This window comes from Cydia strobilella, chromosome 11 (genome assembly GCF_947568885.1).
Source record: "Cydia strobilella chromosome 11, ilCydStro3.1, whole genome shotgun sequence".
Taxonomy (NCBI): Eukaryota; Metazoa; Arthropoda; class Insecta; order Lepidoptera; family Tortricidae; genus Cydia; species Cydia strobilella.
In genome coordinates, this window is record NC_086051.1 from 1,869,949 (window position 1) to 1,891,982 (window position 22,034).

The 22,034-nt window shown below is 38.5% G+C and overlaps 1 protein-coding gene across 4 annotated transcripts in view; it reads right to left on the reverse strand.

Moving 5' to 3' along the window:
- LOC134745397 (mitochondrial cardiolipin hydrolase-like) overlaps positions 1-22,034 on the reverse strand; it is a 283,608-nt gene that overhangs the window by 49,671 nt on the left and 211,903 nt on the right. For 2 of the 4 annotated variants that reach the window (XM_063679437.1, XM_063679436.1), the window contains one exon: positions 1,300-1,328. The exons of the other annotated variants lie outside the window; for them this stretch is intronic. The gene's annotated coding sequence lies outside the window, so the exon portion shown is untranslated. The remainder of the gene's footprint in view (positions 1-1,299; positions 1,329-22,034) is intronic. 4 annotated transcript variants of the gene reach the window in all.

Sequence of the window (22,034 nt, forward strand, 5' to 3'; positions counted from 1 at the left end):
CCTACGTTAATATCCGTCCATCTGTCGTCCGTCCCACGAGATGACACTAAATAGGACACATTAATCAACCATGATAAAAGATGGCGGAAATAGACAGATCATGTGTCGTATTAGCCTGAGTAACATGTGCGAAACATGTCCGGATACAAAAATGATATGTACTGTATTCCTCGACAATTTGATGCTGCGGATGAAGCTAGTTAGTTTGCTGGACATTTTCCGCAAATCGACAACCATTGTGCCTATTTTGCGTGAAACGAGGTAGCGCTACTCTATGGCATACAATATGTACAGGGTAACGATATAACTATAACTGATAATAATAATAAATGAAAATTAGGCATGTTTTCGTGATTTTTTTCCTATCGAGCCAACTAACTAGTCCGCTAGTAACAGCTAGTCTGCCCTTTCAAATACAGTTCCCGTGTGATTTTTTTCATGGCATATTCCCTTGGTCAAAATGAGTAAAATTTTATATAAAAACTATAATTTTGCGTTAGTCTCCTCTTCACCTAAAAACCAAATAGTGACAAATTGAGAATTTTGATAATCACACGTGACTTCTCTGAATTGAGATTTGATGGAATAAAATCAGGAAATCGTAATTAATATGTCAGTGACGTATTCTATTATTGGCCGTTACTACATCTTAGTTTTACATACTGGCGTTATAAAAGGGGCCACTGATCTGTCCAACGCTTTACTTAACAAAAGTATTATGGTATTAGTAAAGTCCACGTGAGTTACGTCCTTCTGATAAATAAAGACGGTCATAAAACAATTGCGTAGGTCTCGAGACGTCCTTGCCACGGTTTAGGTCACCGTGTGAATCAGATATGCACCTAATAATGTGTAGATTCTTTGGTTCAACGATCTTAACTTTCCGCAAAGGAGTACTAATATTGATGACTATTTGTGCCATTCCCAATCAAAAGGGTACTTATTGTCGGTTGTCAATAAGGCGCTATTTCCATATAGCATTAATTTGAAATCAAGCTTATCGACAAGCGACAATGTGGTACCTTTTGGTTGAAAACGTCACATTTACTGACTATGGTGGTGTAACTAATCAGGGGGCTTAACCAGGATGACAATAGTTGATAGAAAACACCAACCGAAACTTAAACGACTGTCTCATTTCAAACATAGACAGAGAATCATACTATCTTTGTCTTACACTAGTACTAGCACCCAAAAGAAAAGGATGAGTATAGTTTTTTTAGTTCTTATTTACTGACAATTTTTCTGATATTCCGATGAGATCATTAACTTAGAAGAACTTTACTTTAATGTACTTACATAAATAATTCACATGTCTGGACTGAAATCTGAAACAAAACCAAAAAGATTACAATAATTTCATGTTTCATTATCTGCCTCGCGTTATCCTGGCCGTTAGCGTATCGTTAGCCTGGGGTCCGTTTGGCAACTAATCCGAAGAAATGGCGTAGGCACTAATAGTTTTTATGAAAACGACTACCATCTGACCTTCCAATTCCAATTAAAGGGTAAACTAGACCTTGTTGGGATTAGTCCGGTTTCCTCACGATGTTTTCCTTCACCGGAAAGCGACTGGTAAATATCAAATGATATTTCGTACATAAGTTCCGAAAAACTCATTGGTACGAGCCGGGCTTTGAGTTTGAACCCACGACCTCCGGATCGACCGCTCTTACAATAATTTCATGTGTACATTACTAATTCATCATATAGGTAAAAAACAGATAATATTTCAAAATGCCCACCATACATATTATTTTAACGTCGCACCTGCTCGGTTTCCGTCGGTTCAACAAGACATTTCCCTCAGATTAATATAGCAGTATGATAATAGATCAGTCAAAAAAAGTTGGCAGTGCTTCAGCAAGTGTAACGAACTATAGCCCTTGAACTTGTCTTGGTCATTCAACGCGTGCCGATTACTGCAATTTGAGTCTTGATTGTAGTTTAATTAGGTTTATAATTGTAAATGCTTTATTGTCGTTTGAGGCAGTTTCGTTTTGAGGTTATGGAGCAATTGTGACAAGGAAGGAAGCACTTCCTCGCTTCGGACACGATCGTCTGTTTATGAGGAGCATACGTAATTGATTATTACATAATATTCGTGGTTATGAATTATTTGTAGTCGACTGAACGGATGATGTTATGTTAAATAGTTGAAGGAATAAAAAGGCATTGTTGTTTGGTAATTTAATGAATCTACTACTAGATGTATGTATGTATGTGGGGTGAGATTACAAGATAGAATTAGGAACAGTGTGATAAGGGAAAAGTGTGGGCTGAGCGAAGATGTAGTGACAAAAATTGAGAAAGGTATGTTGAGATGGTTTGGACACGTGGAAAGAATGAGTGAAAGGAGGCTAACAAAGAGAGTATATAAGGGAGAGGTAGAAACGGGAGTTGGAAGGGGCAGACCTCGGCGGACTTTCTTTGATCAGATCGGGGAAATCCTGAAGAAAGGCCAGGTCAAGAGCACCCTAAACCGGCGAGCGTGTATGAGGAATGTTATGAAAGTGAAGGAAGCGAAAGAGGTATGTCAGGATCGTAGCAAGTGGAAATCCGTGGTCTCTGCCTACCCCTCCGGGAAATAGGCGTGATTATATGTATGTATGTATGTATGTACTACTAGGAGTACTAGATACACTCGGTGACATAACCACTTAAGTTGGGGCACTGAATGTACTAACCTACTCACTTGTAGGGCAAATGACATAACGAATGTTTATTATTTATAGATAACGTTGTAAATGCAAACATGAGCTATGTATTGGTGCCACAATCAATATATATTTATGTTAATAGAGGTAGAACCCGTTTAGATAAGTAAGATTTGTTTATAATAAATATTGGGTCTCCAAGGTAAGATCAAGTATCATATTGTAGACTGCGGTTTTCAAAGCCTAACCAAGCGGATGAGGTATAGGCTAAGAGAATTATAATGAAACAATTCATAAGAATTTACCATTAAATTCACAATCAATATATATTTATGTTAATAGAGGTAGAACCCGTTTAGATAAGTAAGATTTGTTTATAATAAATATTGGGTCTCCAAGGTAAGATCAAGTATCATATTGTAGACTGCGGTTTTCAAAGCCTAACCAAGCGGATGAGGTATAGGCTAAGAGAATTATAATGAAACAATTCATAAGAATTTACCATTAAATTCACAATCAATATATATTTATGTTAATAGAGGTAGAACCCGTTTAGATAAGTAAGATTTGTTTATAATAAATATTGGGTCTCCAAGGTAAGATCAAGTATCATATTGTAGACTGCGGTTTTCAAAGCCTAACCAAGCGGATGAGGTATAGGCTAAGAGAATTATAATGAAACAATTCATAAGAATTTACCATTAAATTCACAATCAATATATATTTATGTTAATAGAGGTAGAACCCGTTTAGATAAGTAAGATTTGTTTATAATAAATATTGGGTCTCCAAGGTAAGATCAAGTATCATATTGTAGACTGCGGTTTTCAAAGCCTAACCAAGCGGATGAGGTATAGGCTAAGAGAATTATAATGAAACAATTCATAAGAATTTACCATTAATTTTAAGTTTTAATTGTATATTGTGAGATAAATAAATCATATCATATCATATTCATACATATTTTAAGAGAAATCACAAGTAAAAAGCTAAAAAGCGAACATTCCAGTAACAAGAACCTTTTTGTAGAGAAAGACGTGTTCACATATATAAATCTGAACGAACAAGACAAGACAAGCATTGATTATGCGGCCGAGCGGTGGGCCGGTGAAATCCCGCATAGCAAGTGGGACAAATGGGTTCGGACAGGAGAAGTATGTGTTAGGGATGCTAGCGTCTAGGATACAATTACTACTAAGATATCTGGATCTATTTACTGTCGAAAGACATTTACTTGAAATGTAACAGGATTGATTAAAAACAATGCAAAAAGAAAATTTCATACATTTTCGATCCTTCCGAAAATGTATGAAAATTTGATTATACTTAGGCAAATTCTTCTATTTTTGCATTGTTCTTAATCAATCCTGTTTTCTGAAACCTAGGCAATTTCGTTAACGTCATACAAAATCTATGAAAAAAAGGTAACGGAATGCAAATAAGGACACTTTTTCTCGTATGAGGATCGAAAGGCCTCCCAATTCTGAGTAGGAATAGCATAAAAATGCCCAAATAAAAAAAAAATTGTGTCCAACTTTAAACAAAATCGCCCATTTTGCTCCTACTCCTGGGAATCCCATCAAGCGCGCTAGAGTTCAAGATGCAATAAGTAATTGGCCTCTACGTCTCAGCTACTTTTGCTGATTTTACGCACAGATGATTAGACAAACTGCTAAATGCCCTTTTACGCATGTCTATAATAGTGACACTCGCGCTTCGCTTAGTCAGTCTGATGAGTAAGCAAGTCGGCGGGTTTTTGAATAGTTGGATTCTGAGTCTGATTTGAGCAATGCGTAGGCCCGGCAGGCCTTGAACTGTGATTTACTGTATGTTGGCACAAGACAGTGGCTATACTGGGCCCGCTTTACATTTGCACATCTCTTGCGGTTTGGAGATCCGTGGGGCAAACTGGAATTGGACTGGTAATAGTATGAATTTTCTTAAATGATTTTTACGCCTAAGACCCTAATCTGTTAAACAAAAGCCATTGTTTATTTTGAGTGAGCGGTCGGCCATTGTGTCAGAGTGCGTGGCACGCGCATTTGAGAAGATTCATACTATATGTAGTTTCGTTTGAAAACTATTAGTAAACTATATATCGTAACAAAGAGTAACAGAAATGGACGGGTGGTTTTAAGCACATACTCGCGCATAATCGCCAAATTGGGAAAGCTTAACCTAAAGACGGAAAGAAAGTAACAAGCTACAAGAACGCCTGCTACTGTGAGCTTCACCGATGAACAGCTGTCAGACGTCCGATTCTAGTAATTAAAATAGTATAAAGGGGGTTTCTTGCTCTCAAAATTGCATTTTTCTGTCATCTCCATCAACACGACAACTATAATTATACTAATCTTCGCTCGTCTATTTCATTACTTATTTGCATACTGCACCCATTATGTCACTCCACCCACAACCACTTGAAGAATGATTGCTATCAATCAGCCATCATCGACTCCATTCCTCATTTTGATTCGGCACTTAGAACCCTCGCGAATCCTCCGCGCCGCCATTTTTGCCTGCGGTATATTATTTTTGGCAGTGAGACGGTAGGGGTGAATAAATTCTACAAAATGTTTAGAATAGCCAGCACTTTATTGCCGTCATGAAAAATGCTTGCATCAATCAGTTGGCTATGGGAATCACGTGTTTGGCTATTTAAATATCTTTTTATGGGAAAACAGTGGGTTGCGTTAGAGATACAAGCGTATATAAAAGTGGCTTCTTGGCTGACAACCATTTGACAAAATTCCATATCAGTGACGACGGATTGGCCTTTCCAGTAATCTTAAAATGAATTAAGAGCTAATAAAAAAGAACGCTGTGTCTTCAGCCCGAATGCTAGAGGCACAAGTTCGAACAGGAATGCTCTGGGCGCTGGAAAAACGAAATGAAATTAGCCCTAAACATTAAAAAGTTAGTCGTTTGCAAACCAAATTCAGTTGCACCATCCGCACTTGACAGACTGATCAACGTCACCCGGCGCGCCGCGGCGGTTCACTATGGAACTTTCCATACAATAAAATTTAGCGAACTCTTTAACGATGACAAACAGTTTGGTCAAACTGACTCTTAGACCCAATGACGAATGTTATAGCAAGTCATGACACACAATATATCATGCGATTAACGTGTGACAAAATAAATATTGAATTTGTTAAAGACTGATCAATGTTTTGAGCAAATTACATTATAATAGGTCCACCGGCCTGCTAGCGGCTACGAAGCGAAGCAGAAAGTGCCTGACTTATGGATGTTTTCTATATATTAAAGTATTTCTCTATATCTATTACATATGTATATCGTCGTTTAGTACCCACAACATAAGCCTTATTGAGCTTACTGTGGGACTAGGTTGATGTGTGTATGATTGTCCCATAATTTTTATTTATTATTTATTATTATTCTCTTTAATTATCTTTCATCTTAGGCTAGGTTTTTATAATATGGATATAAAAGTAAAATACAAAAACACTTACAAAACATTACAAAAAATATATAAACACATTATAAAAAACCTAACCTAGGGTACCGCCGGCAGCGGGGCAAGGCCCAAGCTGCCGGTGGTCAGTGCCGCAGAGAAAGGAACCGGCGGACTATCCGCGCCGTGTCCAAGATCACCGCCTTCTGCATCTGACCCTTGATCCAACCACCCAGCGAGAGTCTCTCTAGGTGTTGGTCGAGACTCTTCGCAATGAGACCGTTCGCTGACACGACTATAGGAACAATGATCGTCGAGTCAACATTCCACATGGCGGTTATCTCGTGAGCCAAGTCTAGGTACTTTCTGGACTTGTCCTTCTCGGCCTTCACGAGATTCTCATCATGAGGGATGGTGACGTCGACGTGCACAAGTTCGAGCACAATAATATTTTTTATTTATTATTTATTATTTAATAAATAAAAATTATGGGTATACCTAGAGTGTTTCTAAACAAAGACTGAAAGTCTTCCACATCCATATATGGTTATATTTAACAGATAACGAGGTCACTTATGCTAAATATGTTTACCAGCCACGTCCTAAATAAATATTCATAATTTATTTACAGCGTTTCCGTATTAACCTGTATTATACGTATTCGCACGTGATATGTGAAAAGACGTAATCAGGGCGCTCGTCCCACGCGTTAACTGAACTGTCCTATCCTCTTTCATCTCGGGAACCTTTCAGGAAATAGCAACCGAATTTGCTGCTTATATTAGCAAATGATCTCATATTTCACATACCAAAGGGAAAATTATCACCGTCTTAAATACAACATTGTTATGTCCGCAGCGTTTTGGTGGCAACTTTCTTGAGTTTATTTATTTATTTATTTAACCTTTATTGCACAGTACAAGAAAGTACAAATGGCGGACTTAATGCCGTCAGGCATTATTATTATTATTTGGGTTAAAGGAATCTGTACACGTACCACGAAGTCACTGACAGTGTCAATACTGACATGTACGCTAACGTCTACGGAATTTACTTTCTACAACTCGCTAGCACTTTTATGTCATAAACTGAAATAGATAACATACACTAAAGAAAAAGTGACAAAGTCCACCGGTGGCCGAGGCGGGAATCGAACCCTTCAGCTTACGCGGCTAACGTCCTGACCACTAGACCACCCGGCCACGGCGGTACCCGTCCTAAATTCTCTGGTGTATGCTATCTTTGAAAGGACTTGGTCAAGTTTTTTTAGTGTATGTTATCTATTTGACTGCCTAAAAACACAAATCAATAAATATTTGATAAAAATAATTTGATTTGTTCGCTAGTTGGCCTTATATGTCAGTACGAGCGAGATGCATAGAAAGCAATGAGGATATAATAAGATAGAGCGGTACTGTCATAGTAAATTTTGTAACCACTGTAAATTCACTGCCATCTATCGACATACTTTAAAACTAAAAATGAAGATTTAAAAAAATACGTTAAAATGTATTTAAATATGGATAAATTATTTTTTTATTTGCATTAATTATTTTTACATGATTTTGACCCATGTTCTTTCACTGGTATGCGTTAAAATTATAAATAACAAACGAAACAGTCAACGCCCTCTATACGAGTGTAGGCCAAAACTAGTGGCGCCATCTGATCGAGAGTCAAATTTTCGTGATTTTCGAGGCACGTTTTTTCCTTAGACTGTATCCATCTATTACGGAGTTATATCTATCTTTGATAGAAAGTAAGTTAGTAGACGTTAGCGTACCATGTATGTCAGTTTTGACACTGTCAGTAACTCGTGGTAAGGGTACTGTACTGCTAATTGTAAAGACACATAATAGATGGTCGATTAATATCCATATCAAAATTATTAGGTATTGGTTGGCATTTAGCATAGACCGATACGAATGACCAGCCTTGAACTCCTACAGCCAATAGTCCAGTGCCAAGGCTGCAGTGAAAATAACTTCGACGTTATATACCAGTGGCGAGGCATTTAATATAATGTTACAATTCTTTGTGACAAAGTCGGATAAAATGACTTCGCATATAGAATAGAATGAGATTTTATTCGTAAGCACAAACAAACAAGACATTACATAATATAAAAGAAAACATAAAATAAGATTAGTCACGAAATAGTGACAAATCTATAAATCCTATTTTCACGAAATTATGTCCGGTTATACTGACACATTGTGTGGCCGTCCCCACGTCTTTCCCTGCGAGGACGTTTGGTGCGTGCGGTGTTTTAGTTTTGATTCTCAGTGACAAGTTGATAATTGGTATAAGGTTAATAATAAAATTCAAATAAGAATCAACTATGCTTTATATGACATCCGCCTAGTATGAAGTATGTTTGTCACTTTCCTTCATTGTCATTATAAAAAAATGAAAAATATATTTATTTTTGCACACAAAGATGGGCATTTGCAGATGGAGTATACATGAGGTCCAGGTTGCGCGCATACAGCGACATTATATGCGATCATTATTGATTGCCGGAGCTCAGGCGAGTGTTAAAAACAAGGGAAAATGAATCTTCGTACACACGGAGTCAAGGCTCCGTCACATTGACGCGGAAGCGTTCTGGAGCGGTCGCGGAGCGGCGCGGTCGCAAGGCGGTGATGAGACATTGAGCGCAGTCGGCGTTTTGATCGCGGACCCGCGTTGCAACTGCGTTGTAAGTTACCTACGGCTACGGGTAGGCGGGCGCCCTGTAATATTTGTGTCTTAAATCATATAGACTAATATCGTCTAGCACACACAATCAGTTTCTCCGTAACATCCGTCATTGCAAACAATATTGTTATTTACTTCATTCCGCACAATCGGTCAATCGCTTCGCCTCCGATCCGCGCTCAATGTGACGGGCGAGTGGCCGCGACCGCGAAGCTTCCGCCCCGCGACCGCTTCGCGTCGGTTCCGCATTCGGTCGTCGTATCGAGGGCGGATTGAACGCGGTGCCGCGCTTCGGCAATGTGACATAGCTCATAACGTTCCGTGCATTCCCAGTGGCGCGCAATCCGCGTCGGTTCCGCTGCCGCGTCAATGTGACGGAGCCTTTAGGGTCGGTGTTCTCTCGGAGGATCAAATGTCTACGTTAGATCAATACAAAACTCAGAAAAGAGACTCAAATTCATCAAAACATGGAACTATACAAAAATGGAAACTTCCATGCGAACTAGTTTGACATCGCGGCTGACCTTGGCACCGGCCGGCCTTGACCGCCGCCCACGCCCGTCATAAAGCTCGGGGGCGGATGTACTTCCCGAATATAAAAGGCTTGACGGGAGACCGGTCGACTGAATGTCAAAAAATGGTACTAAGCCTTTTAAGGATGCCTCGTGTAGTCGAAAGTTACCTACTCGTACATATAAAGGATCAACTACACGATGATACCTTTAGAGTTGCGAGCGTCCATGGACTGCGGTGCCCGCTTATTATAAGGTTTGTAGAACCCTTGGTTTACATCATTAGTGGCGGTCAAAGTTTTTAGGAGACCAACTGTGTAATCCTGTCATGTTGTACACAATTCTATGTAATAGGTAATATAAGATACAATGTGATATGCAATAAAGATTATGAGTATGAGACAAAGCTAAAGAAAACTAGGTTGCGTTGTTTTTTCACATAGACTACCTCCTGTGTCCATTATCAATCGGATCAGCTCGATGGTACCACAATATTGCATTGTCACCCAACTAACATAATGTATGTGATGTTTCTGCTCAATCGAATTATGTGAAGTGGGTATAACTTAGCTTGCAAGATTTGACCCGAACACACACGTTGCAAGTTAAATAAAAGCTTGTAATATAAAAGAAAATAAAGACGTCAAGCAGGATCCACACTCAGCATGATGCCACGTCAAGCTATAGCACTGGTTTCGCGGTTCTATCTACCAATCTACATATCAATTTACACGTGTGAGAGATTACTCTCACACGTGTAAATTTAATGCTCATTTAGACAGTTCTAGAGCTCGTACACGAGTTTCAATACATTGCGGTACCAATAATGATCAATCGATTGACTTAGTTTGTAACTCAGTAGTCGGCAATGTAAAGAAACTTCGGATTTCTCGCGTATTATATTTGACGCGTGTTTCCTAAATCATGCAGAAATATGTAAGGCTGTTGCTCACATGTGCTGTACATAGATAAAAACTTATTTTTTTTTTTATTACAAAAAGGCAAGCACTTGACCGCAATCTCACCTGATGGTAAGTGCCGATGCAGTCTAGGATGGATCATGCTTACCTAAAAGATGTCTATTCACTCTTGATTTAAAAAGATCCAAGTTATAGTGGACTGGGAATATATTTGCAGGAAGTGAATTCCACTCCTTAGCCGTTCGTATGATAAAGCTGGATGCATAGCGCTTAGTACGAATCAGTGGCAGAGTAACGACGTAAGGGTGAAACGCAAGTCCGCGTCTAGTCCCACGGTGACAGAATGGAGATGGGGGGATTAAATTATGTAATCCCATCGCACACTCCCCGAAATGTATCCTGTAGAACACCGATAAACAAGCTACCTTTCTACGGTGTTCAAGGCTCTGCAGTCTAGCCTCTACTAATCCCGCATCTCCAATAAGCTTCCTAGCGCGTTTGTCTATGGAATCTAAGGCGGCTAACTGATATTTGGCGGACCCATCCCAAAGGTGGCTGCAGTACTCCATACACGACCGGACTTGAGCTACGTAAAGCTGAAGAAGCTGCCCCGGTGTGAAGTACCGCTTCACCTTAGAGAGGACGCCCAATCGTCTAGCTGCAGATTTGGCCAGAGATTCAATTCAATTATATATATAATATATTTATAATATGTTTTAAACGTATTAATATTACGTTTTACCATACCTCCCATAATACTTATTATTTATTAAGTAAGTTAAGTGGTGGTGGTGGTGGTGGTGGTGGTGGTTAAGCACACTAATCTTACTTATAACTAAAACGTGTAACGCCAGAAACTTACGGCGGCACAATCGTTTTCCTCAACGAGACAATCTCACATATACATTAGCAGTAATGTATATTATTAAGGGCCCCGGACGTAGGAGGCAAGGCAATATCCTACACCAAAAAATCTACGCAGCCCGGATGAGTCACGTCCTAACACTGAACGGACGACGTGACTGTATGTTAATGGATTTCTGCACAGCATAGCGAATTAGTTTCATTCATTCGTTCGGAGTGAACCTCTGGTATTCATGTTCTTAAAAAGGCTAGATCAGGAAAAGTGCTTTCTTTATGAGTGGTAAACAAGTGTACGTACGGCCCATGTGGTAGTAAGCGAACAGTAACACAATTATACACTTGGGTCCACTGTTATTTGGAACGGGTTGCCGACCCTTCAAAGGGGACGTAGAGCCAGGAAATTAGATGAGAACAAAAAATATTGCGCGCCGCGTGAAACTTGCAACGGAGGATATGGAAATTCCGCGTGTTTTAACGTTTTAGCTGAATAACTCAAGTTTTTGTTTAAAATTGAGCTGGTCAGATCCCTCGGCTATGAAATGCGGGAATGCGGGGTAATAATATACACCTCATGAAAATACATGAAAATTTGACTATGTTTTCGAGGTCTGCCCATGCAAAATATAGGCTAGTTTCTGAGTGAATTTTGTTCATTAAATTTGTCCTTGATTAAAACGTGTAAAAATTCAAATTAAAAATTACGATTTTGCGTTAGCCCACTTTTATGCCTGTCTCTAGAATCGTGCGCTGGTTTGTGCAACATCAATTGAGTGTGTAAATATCTCTCGTTTTTTTAGGGTTCCGTACCTCAAAAGGAAAAAACGGAACCCTTATAGGATCACTCGTGCGTCTGTCTGTCTGTCTGTCTGTCCGTCTGTCACAGCCTATTTTCTCCGAAACTACTGGACCAATTAAGTTGAAATTTGGTACAAATATGTAAGTTTGTGACCCAAAGACGGACATGTAACGTAAACAAATTCATTTTAAACATAGGGGCCACTTTTGGGGGGTAAATGAGTTTTTTTTTTATACTACGTCGGTGACAAACAAGCATACGGCCCGCCTGATGTAGCAGTCTCCGTAGCCTATGTACGCCTGCAACTCCAGAGAACACGCGCGTTGCCGACCCTAACACTTCGCACCCTCGTTGAGCTCTGGCAACCTGTTGTTCTAGACATTTCCACTTTTTTCTTCAACCTTCAGTAAGTTTCACCTCGTCATTTTCATGAAACATAGTTGCAGTGTTAGTTTAGTACCCGGTGCGTCTGCAATTAGTACGGTTAGTACCAGCTTGCTTAGTCGTTCAGTTAGCAACCGCTTCCTAGGTCAACCGTGATTTTGCAATTATTCCGTTATCAGGGTTGCCACCGCCTCAATTTATTATTGGACAGATGATTTAGTAGGTACGATTAGTCGCCAAGACAATTAGATACTACTTGTTCGGCCGAAACTAGATTATTATTTGCCGATTTTGCTCTAGTTTCGGCCAAAACATGATTTATACGCCGAAACCGAAACGTCGGTCGGACACTTTACACGGAGCTGAGCATATACAAATAATATATACCCTGCGTTATATGATATCGTATAGAAAAACATACAATGTATTTTTCGATTCCGGTTCGTTACAGCCAAATATAATAACGTGTTCCTAGAATATCAGAATGTCAAAACATATTATTCTCATAATGTGTAAAGCTCGAAATGACTTACGCCTAATTCTGAAATTACCGTTTTCTTAATATGACTATAATTCATTTAGACTATCGCGTTTTGATAAATTTTCAATTCTACCATTTCCCAAAATGTCCAAAACTTGACTTGATCAGTTTTTAATAAATTTTTAATTATACCATTTCCCATAATGTCTAAAACTAGATATTAACTTATACAAAAACGTCACATTGTCAAAATATCTAAAACTCAGTATCTACGGAAAATATTTAAAATTATGTTGAAGTTACAGTTTTTAAGCAATGAGTAATTAAATTAATTATTAACGGCATCCCAATCCCAATCCTAATTTCGCAATCCCAATCCCAATCCCAATTTTCGTCTTGTTAATATTTTCATTCTGTACAATCGAAAATTTTAGGTATTATGAGACAGTGTCATTTTGATATTTGGGCCTGTCAACAAAAGGCCTTTTTGAATTATGATAATTATGAAGCTAATGCATTTTCACTTTCAGTCTTAATAATTATCCAGTATTTGAAGTTATTGTGCATTTTACCAACTATACAATTTGGATATCGGATGTTATGTTTAGGCATTTTGGAACTAAGACAATTTGAGATTAATAAATTAACAATTAAATCTACGAATACAAATAATTACATAAGGTAACTATTAGTCAACCCCGTTCGTTATCGCTCCCGGTGCAAAAGTGCCCATAATGCTCACGGCATTACCCCGCTGGATGGCTATGGACAGCCTCTGCACCAGAATCTATTTGAGATTTAGTAAAATATGTAAAAGGGCATTATGATATTTAGCTGTAACGAACCGGAATTTATTTTTCTTCGGTTTCGTTAATTTCAAAGAAGCATTCGTAGGCTAAGGCTAAGACAAATGTATCCGAAAACTTCTGAAGCAAAGTTTAACTCTTTGGTGCAATTTGGCTTCCGATCCCGTTAGCACCCCCTAGGCAAGGAATCCTCATAAATGTAAGTAAACTTTTTTATTTGTTAAAATTTTATGTGGTACAGATTGTTTTGCGTTAAAAATCTTATTTATTAACTTACACTAGTTAATTTTTTCTGTTTAGCATGGTTGACTTGTAAAGAATGCCTTCTGGCATTACCCGTTAAGCGCTAATCACGAAACGTTGTCGTTTTGCTCTACGAACCATTTTCGCGACATACCCATGTCCATGGTTACGACGTGGCGCTACGACTGCAATTTCTACATGTAAATTGGGACAAAATTCTTTAACTTATTTTGTTTCTGACGATTCTGTCACGCTTGTATTTGTGTCTTCTATTAAATAAAAGAATATTCGAGTGCTATTGGATGTCTTTCTAGCTGCAGATTACATTTTCCATGAGAGAAATTAAAATCGAAATTCATCATACAAAAGCCTCCACTCTGACTGACACATTTTTTGGAGACAAAAACAAGATAAGGAAAATATTTTTTACCCTATTGTGTCTTGTAGTGTTTAGGTATATTGAAATGAATGAATAGAAGCGTTGTCCGAGCAATCGGCAACCCTGCTTGCGCTAGCGCTTTCTTTTTGTCGGTTGTATCTCCAATATCAATCGCGGGTCGACATCCTTTGCTTACACGTGCCGCGGCACAACAAAACCACAGCTTAAACACATCGAGCAAGTGAACGTTACGGCCATACATTACGGAAATTAGACTCCGCAATATGGAGCATCAATAGCATCATCATAGAGTAACTTATACTAGAGCGGTACTGTCATAGTAAATTTTGTAACCCCAGTAAATTCACTGCCATCTGTCGACACACTTTAAAACTAAAGATGAAGATTTATAAAAATACGATAGAATGTATTTCAAATGATTTTTTTTATTTGCATTAATTATTTTTTTGATTTTGATCCATGTTCTTTCACTGATATGCGTTAAAATTGTTAAATAACAAACGAAACCGTCAACGCCATCTATACGACTGTAGGCCAAAACTAGTAGCGCCCTCTGAACGAGAATCAAATTTTCTTGATTTTCGAGGCACGTTTTTTCCTTAGACTGTATCTATCTATTACGGAGTTATATCTATCTTTGGCATCATTAACCTTTTGGACGCAAATCGACCGCCAAATGACCGATATATACGCACCGTAGGTTCAACGCCAAAGACCGATTAATCGGTCATAGACCACAAAGCAACATAGACCTACATGCATAAGCATAGATAGATAGATAAATAGCGTTTATTCGTGGCAAAAAGAGGAAAACACGTAAGTAACACAACATAAATAATAAAGTTCAATTTCAGTTTTTGACACTTCAATGACGTGGCGTCTGGTGACTGCTTTTGTATTTGACACGGCGTCGAAAAGGTTAACGTTAAGTATGCGGTTATTTTCGCAAAAGATCTCAGTGGGACGAATTGTAAAGGAGCAACATAAGATAAAACTAAAAGCACAATCACAATTTCATCCGCGTCCCGCATTGTCTTCTCCGCTCTGCTGGATTACAAACAGTCCCTGGTTGATTCCCGCTCATCTCCTCTCATCTCCGCCTTAGTGGAAAGGCACACTTAATTTCCCATTTCACACCTTTGTATATACTTACACCTATACAATCTAGGTTATAACTTCAACTAAATAATGAAACCTTTCAATACTACCCCTAAAACCTCTACACCGCTACAGGTTTGTAGGTAACTACATTTATTAGTACGAATGCAACTTAAGAAAAAAACTATTGATTATGTATTAGTATAATTAATACGTACACTCGCAAGCACCAAAGCTCGGTGTGCTCAACAGAGCGTAGTAATACTTTACACTCAGACAAACTGCCGCTATGCTGCTAATAGTGCTAATAAGCAATTCGTAAGTCAGACCTCATAATTACGATCAAGTTCTAGGAACAAGGAGCTGAAAACCAGCTAAGTCTTTGCCTCCTACCAACTCATATAAATTGAACATTTTATCCTTCATGGTCTAGTTGGCAAGTGATCTGCGTCTATAATACAAAGTAAGTGAATAGTTGTGTTACAATTAATAACATGCGTTAGGTGTCAATGGATCGCGAATTCGCAACCGTAAATCTAAAACGCGTATAACACTTACGTGATTTCCTAAAAACTTATCTTCATCGGTAAGTTATAAGGTTTTAAATATTTACAATTTATTTGAGTGAGATTTACATAGCCTTTTGGTTAGTTACTAAGTCAGTGTTATAGTCAAATTGGCAGTTTATATTATTTTTTATAATTGTAAATATAAATTTATGGTCGAATTCATTGGTATTTTAACTAATTTAATGAGGTCAGTTTGTAAATGTTTCTTATGGAACAGGTATTCGTAATACCAAGTAATACTTAATGAGCATATATTAAACCGCCATTCAGCAGCTGCTTATTTTTTTATAATCTTATAAGTCCTTTAGTTTGCATAGTCCTGCTCGAACAACTCATAACCTTTAGTAAAAATAAAATATACGCATTCGAGTATGTGTAATTTCTGTAACATGACAGCTCAATTAAAGTGATCGTTAATCCCAAATCAATTTTAAATTCAACTTGCGGTACATAACGGAAAGAAGGACCTATATCTGATGGTGACTGTACTTTAGTCAACGTAATGAATCCGAATGACTGTTTATAGAACGAACGTATTGGAAACACCTAACACCGAACTGCGTTCCAAAATCGGCATTGCGGATGTGGGCATGTAGGCCGCCAAGATAAAGTGGGAATGGGCAGGGCACATCTGCCGAATACACTCTGAATACTGGACCAAACCAGCCACAGACTCAGGATCTCGGGTGTCTCGGGGCAGAGGAAGACCAAAACGGAGATGGCGGGACTACCTATTTAGATACTTTTTAGGGTTCCGTATTACCCAAAGAGTAAAAACGGAACCCTGTCTGTCTGCCTGTCTGTCTCTGTCTGTCTGTCCGTTTGTCACCAGGCTGTATCTCATGAACCCTGATAGCTAGACAGTTGAAATTATCACAGATGATGTATTTCTGTTGCCGCTATAACAACAATTACTAAAAACATAATAAAATAAATGTGATTTTTTTTTGCCGTTTTTTTTGCGTAATGGTACGGAGCCTTTCGTGCGCGAGTCCGACACGCACTTGGCCGGGTTTTTTTAAAGAAGTGGCAGTGTGCATTGGATAGGACCAAATGGCGGGAAAGTGGAGAGGCCTTTGCCCAGCAGTGGGACACTCTTATAGACTAGTAAAAAAAACAATGAATCTAAGACAAATTCTTACCTAAAAGGTAGATAAAAGATGAGTACCGTAAACTTGCTTACCGCTGCATACGACGCCAAACATTGCCTGGATTTCGCCCGTTTCGCTGCTATTTGGCATGGTCATTTTTCTTAAATTATTAGAATAGACTGTTTCGTAGGTAATCATGATAGAGATAATGGCATCGTAGGCAATGTTTATTACCCCCCTATATGCCGATCACACATTGGGGATCGAGTGGTCATGCGCAAGCTTGTAAAGACCCCTCGAGTACCCAAGAAACAACTACAACCTTATTACCTTGAAGAAAGAAATTTAAATTTTAACCCATAAGAGATTTACACTCAAACCAGACACACATTACATTAGTAACGACTACGAGAAGTACGAGATAGTTTTACTCCCTCAAGGGCCCATTTGAAACTAGGACGATTCAAGTTATAAAACTATCATAAACCGGCCATTATGAGGGAAATGGACAGATTTCACATAATCCCGCACTAACGTGCGAAGTGCCCTTAGACCGGGCCGTAATTTTAAACACTATTTTATTCTACCTATAAGGGGTAGTGGCCCCTAAAATATTATTACCGAGTCGTTAAACGGTCGGAGAACTTTTACAGAACGTGGTCGCGTACGGGATGATGGTATCAAAATTATCATTTCCATGAATTACACTAAACTAAAAAAAATACGTGTAGAAACACATCTCCCAGAACAACCTAAGGGAAAAGGTAGGCCATCTTCTACATATACTGTATCATGAACAGATTGTTGGTTCCCCATCAAGTCAGTAATCATCCTAATATCACATAAGCACTACAACATCTACAACTGATCTCCCTTAGCCAAATACAGAGGTAGAAGAAAACGATGTGACAAGATGTGTGAAAAATACATGACAAGAAGGGGATCCGTTTTTCGACATACGGTTTTCACCGTCTTAATCGCTCTAGTAAATCTCGTGACAGTGTAAGATAGAGCAAAGTGTATATCAAAGAATAAATATCACAAAAGCTTATACAAGCTACATAGCTAGGAAACCAAGGCAAATAGAAAATTATGAAATGATTCGCAAAAACATGATACACTTGATTACCGATAAAGTTTTGGGCTAGTTGCTAAGAAACAACAAATCGAACAAGTTCTTAAGACTTGCAGCGGCTTCACTCCGAGGTTCCCACTTTGTACATTTATTACACAAGCAAACCGATCTTGATATTGTGGAATTTTAGTGAAAACATAATATACACTAACATAATATACAACTAGACACGAGTACGGTTCTATAAAAGCACGGTACGGTCTATTTTAAAGACACCTTACCTAATAAGGTGACTGGACAATGTTATTGTTTTTTCTGACTCACAAAAGAGCTCATTTCCATGTAATGTTCTTTATGGAAAAATACACAAAGTAATGTCTAGACAAAATAATGCAGTCTGATTCATTTACACCTCAAGTAACAAATAAACAAGCCTGACGAATACACCAATAATCTTACACAGCATCCTGGGGCATCAAGAAGAGCATAAAGTCATGTTGACTAATCAACACGAACGTCGCGTCGATTCACTTTAGGAGGTTTATATACCTATCAACTTCGCAATCTCCGTCTAGCGGCCTGTCTATCAATCCCAAACACGGCAATACCAATTAAATGCAGTTCAGAAACCAATTTTACACTTACAAAGATGTCTTAAGGCTTTGTGATTAGGACAAATTTAAGTTGTTAGCTAATCTCGCGGGCCGCAAGGTTATGGTGGTGGGTGTTGTGGGAAAAAATCGCCTCGTGCCTTTTAATCTAGCGTATTAGAAACGCGGTGTAATGCCGATGCCGGCGAGTCGAGGACCTTGATGGAATGCTAGTGACGTTCGTTTATTTCATGTTTAATCGACGCGTTATCGAACTGGCAAGGAAAGTTTGGACCTCTGTGTAAATTACATGAGAAGTACATTTAACGCTTACCGTATACATGTTACTAATTGATTCACTATGTCTTCTCTTTTCCCTAGTCTTTTCACGCATCTGTCGATAATAGTTTGTTATCTTTTAATCATGGACCCTTTTGGATGCTTCTACTTAGTGGTTGTACTTATCTCTTAAGCTTATCTCTTCAATTGATCCCATCATCATTATTATCATCATCGGCCTACTCTTGTCCATTGCTGGACATAGGCCTCTCCTATTACACGCCATTGAGCATGATTTGCGGCAACTCTGATCCAGCTCTTGCCAGCCGCCTTGCAAAGTTCATCGCTCCATCTAGTTTAAAGGCCGTCCTACGCTACGTTTGCCGATACGCGGTCTCCACTCGAGAACTCGTCTACCCCAACGGTTATCGGTTTTATGGCTAATATACCGGCCCACTGCCACTTCAGCTTTTCAAGGGAACTCATTTTGGAAATATACATTTTCGAATATGAGAAGTTTCTAAAATGTTTCCATCTGGAAATTCGGAACTCATTTGAACTCACCACCCAAGGATTCTAATCATCTTTCTCCAGCATGACATATAAACGAATTTAAACTGTTGTGAGACATACTAACATTAAATAAACAAATAAATAAACAAGTGAGTCTAAACCGTGAAATTATTTAATAACATATAAAATAAATCGAACTAATTTTTACCAGTGTACATATTAAAGATCTTCAAATTCATGGTTTCTATCGGGTCTCCAATCTTCTCTACTTGTGGATCCTATGTATGTGTGGGATCAGAAGGTCTAGAAGGACGCCCTAGGTACCGCTGAGACACGAAGTGCAAAAAGACCTTAGCGAACTCGGCGCCTTGATTGGATAGAAACGGCTTTGGACAGAGAAGCGTGGCGGTCTTTGGTGTCGGAGGCCAAGATCCACTTCGGGTCGTCGCGCCACAGCAGTAAGTACTTATTACAGGCTCCAAGCGGTTCAACAGCCGCTATTGAGTTATGTGCATCTGTATACAGTCACATACAAAAGAGTCAGTTTTCAAGAAACGCATGAAATTTTTACCTTTTTTTTTCGCCAACGACCCTTTGTTCTTGGTTGAACTTTTAACGAGTATTGGCCCAGTATGCAGTGACGGCTGCTATTGAATCGACCTCACACGAACACTTTAAAGAAATAAGTAAGGCTGAAGTAAATTAAGGTACAAGTTGGATTCCAACCGCAGACTGCAGCAGCAGACGACGTGTCGCTGCGACACTACTGGTTTCTATGTATTTCTATCGTAACTTCGTGTCACTAATTACGAATGGTATTTCTCTTTTGCGTGTGAGCTTACGAATACTTATTGTCGGTTGTCAATAAGGCGCCATTTCCATATAGCTTGAATTTAACATCAACTTTATCGACAACCGACAATGTGGTACCTTTTGGTTGAAAACGTCACATATAATCCAGTAGTGTCGCAGCGGCACGTCTGTTGCTGCTGTCTGTCGGGTTTCAACTTGTATTACCTTTAAAGGTAAATGCAAGGCTGAGGTAAATTAACTGAAGTCGCCTCTCTCTTTGCCTTATCAACAGATTACCAAAGGGATTCACGTTAGTTTTTTTTTTTTTTTTAATGTAATAAATCAATGGTATTTAAAAAAAAAAATGGTCAAACCAAAGAAACCACGAAAGCATGAAGCGTTGCCCGTTTTAATTGTTCTGTCTACGCTAGACAAACAACAACATATCGTATGGGTGGGTATAAAAAAGCTGCAAAGATCACGTGATAGAATCGTAATCGTAAATCCGTGTTACCGCGAGGAATGTTAGCATTATAGTAATAAAGGCGGTCAGGGAAAAAAGCTGGCGATTATACTTGGATGGTAGCGCGAGCGCATAGCATATGCCATTTATTGCGATGCGCGCGCGCACGGAACAGTTATACCGTGTATTAGCTTGATTTATAAGAACTGGCGCGAGATGTATATACTGAACTGTCAAAATCCCTACTGTAGTACGTGCAGTGACAGATATTATTTCAATAAAATGTTGCGACATTTTGCGTTTTAAGAGGCCGGTGTCGATTTTAGTCGCAAAAATGTAAAAATTGATAGATTTATTCGGTGAAATTGTACACCTTTTGTTACCTAATTGAAATAACAAGTACTGGTTTCTATTAGCACGTCTTCTTATCTTTCCTTTTATCAGATCAATTTTTTGAAAACAGACTCACTAAATTAGTAATGTCGGCTTTTCTGATGGACGTTTAGGTAAACGCGCGTAAAGCACTGATTTTGTCGCTCTTATTTGTAAATTTTGTAAAGTTTGGACGGCTAAACATGGTTACCTTGGTATTACACATATCCTGTACTTGACGTCTATCAGACTACATTTTTATTATTATGACTTTGAAGTAGTGTAAATGAAAGTTAGACGAAATCAATTTTCTCCAGAAATTACTTCAAAACAAGTGACAATTTCTCTGAAAATCGACTTAATTTCATGTCTGTGAAGTTGGCATAACAAAGTCTAGCAGATCACGTTTTTATTTGAGTTCTATTAGCATGCACCATAGTTCTAGAGTTCCTGATACTTTTTAGCAATAGTTCTGGCGTTTTAATCGTAAAAAGCAACACTATGGAATTTCACAAAATGATATGCTAAGTTCACACACTAGCATATCATTTTGTTACAAATGGGATAAAAAAAATATCCTAGCCTCTACACATGGTAAAAAAGAGTTCTTGACACAAAAAAGGCATCTCTGAGAACATTCACTATTTTTTTTATCTATTATTGTAATTATATGATATGCTAAGTTCACACATGCTATGCTGATGTCATTGAACAACACACAGACATATATTTGGTTCCAAACGAAAGCTCCTGCTCTATTGTTTACAGAACTTAGGAGTTCTCGGTTCTAAATCGAGCGAGGAAGCCACAAAAAAACCACCTTTGAAAGTTTGATTTTTTCAATAAAGAGACATGATAAGCTGAAACATTTTCAGCAGATTTGTGGAAGATTTTTGATCTTAAATGATAGATGTGTGTCTGTAGTGTATAAAACAGTGGAGTTCTAGGAACCTTAACCAGCTCTAATGCTGTAAAAGTGTGATAAGATTTAAATTAGAAATTTCGATT